General features: G+C 44.3%; 1 pseudogene; it reads left to right on the top strand.

Moving 5' to 3' along the window:
• The first annotated feature begins 326 nt into the window (after window positions 1–326).
• On the top strand, window positions 327–1050 carry LOC110315635 (annotated as a pseudogene).
• The last annotated feature ends 815 nt before the right edge of the window (window positions 1051–1865 follow it).

The following is a 1865-nucleotide window of genomic DNA, read 5'->3' as shown; positions in this document are numbered from 1 at the left end:
ATGCAAATGGGAAATGCGTTACACTGAGGGAGGGGGCTTATGCCTGTATTTCCACAGGAAAAGAAAAGCTAAGGGTTCTTTCCAAGTCGATAAAAATCAGACATGACAAAGGGAGACGTCCTGAAGACCTCAGCTATGGACAAGAAAAAGGAGACTAACAAGATCAACAAGATAGGTGATTTATATGTGGTGATGTATATGTCTCTGTACACAGAGAGAGCTCTGGAACTGGCTAAGACTAAAATATCTATACACAATCTTTAATGCATATTGGTTTCAAATTTCTCATGACTTGTTATTACATACCATCCTTTAAGATGGCATGAATGGCCCTATGGGAGAGACTATGGCACTCAGAGGGCGGCAGAGTGATTGTCAACAACACTGAGAGCATCCTAATGTCCAATGATCATGTGGAGCTTACATTTAACGACATGAAGAACGTGGCAGAGGCCTTCAAAGGGACCAAGAAAGGCACCATCTACCTTACTCCGCACTGGGTCATCTTTCTGTCTAAGGGGAAGGACACCACACAGTTCTTCATGATGCCCTTTTACCCGATGAAGGACTGTGAGATCGAGCAGCAGGTGTTCGGTGCAAACTTCATTAAGGGAACAGTGAAAGCTGAAGCAGGAGGTGGTTGAGAAGGCTCCGCCTCCTACAAGCTGACCTTCGCAGCGGGGGCGCCATTGAGTTTGGGCAGCGGATGCTCCAGGTGGCATCTCAACCCTCCTGAGGTGAAGTCCCCAATGGAGCTTATGGGTACCCTTACATTCTATCCACCGCCCCCACTCGGGTTCTATACAGGACCCCCCCATGATGGATGGGGCCATGGGCTATGTACAGCCCCCACCAGCACCCTATCCTGGGCCCATGGAGCCTCCGGTCAGCNGCCCCAGTGCCCCCTCTATTCCTGCAGCACAGTCCAAGGCTGCAGAAGTTGATGCCAGCACCTATTGCAACCCAGGCAACCCACACAATGTCTACATGCCCATGAGCCAGCATCCATCACCACCCTACTACCCCTCAGAAGACAAGAAGACCCAGTAGACCCTACCTACCTCCCGCCTCTTACCTGAAGACCCCTTCCTGGGCCTCCCATGGAGCTGCATCTGGGATTCCAGGAGGCCAGGGAGGGCCCTGTTTTTCCCCAGGCCTGAGTATAAAGTTAGCAGGAGCTAGCCCTGATAGAAAGGTGAAACTCCTGGCCTCTGATTCATAGAAATTAGAGGAACAGACACATAGGCATAGGTTATCAAATTTACTCTAAAACAAAACACTACATAGCTATATCTTACATTGGTAGAAATCTTTATATTTAATGTAAATTGAAATTATAACTTTGCATTGGTATGGAATTCATAGATTGATGCAGATTTAAGGTTTTCATTGGTATAAATTTCTTATATTGATACAAAATTTGAAATTAATATTGTACCTATACAACTCATCTAAGAATACAAAGCTTAGACCCAGTCCTTCTAATAACTGCCATTACAAACTCTTTAGGAGGATTAAGTAACACAAGTTAAGGGCCAGATAGTAAACTCATGGTTGTATTAGATTCTGACTTAATTATAATAAAGTGTTTTAGATTTACTCAAATAGAAATGACTAAGAATAGTTAAGGTTTAATAGTTCAGATATACTTTGTATGGATAGTCTTCAAAAGTGTCAGAAGTCCACAGAATATGACATTTAAGGCCATTTCATTATTAAAACTCATTTGACTAGAGACATGTCTGCTCCTGACAGCACCCCCTTCTTGGTTCAAAGAACAAACTGAGCATCAAGGGAGTTGCTCCAGTTGTAGTGAGATAAAGTCCAGGAAAAGGACACACTATGAGGAATGGTCCACTGATAGC

This window comes from Mus pahari, unplaced genomic scaffold, assembly GCF_900095145.1.
Source record: "Mus pahari unplaced genomic scaffold, PAHARI_EIJ_v1.1 scaffold_13656_1, whole genome shotgun sequence".
NCBI classification, from domain to species: Eukaryota; Metazoa; Chordata; class Mammalia; order Rodentia; family Muridae; genus Mus; species Mus pahari.
Note: the sequence above shows the minus strand (reverse complement) of the source record. Positions and strands in the feature narration are given on the sequence as shown.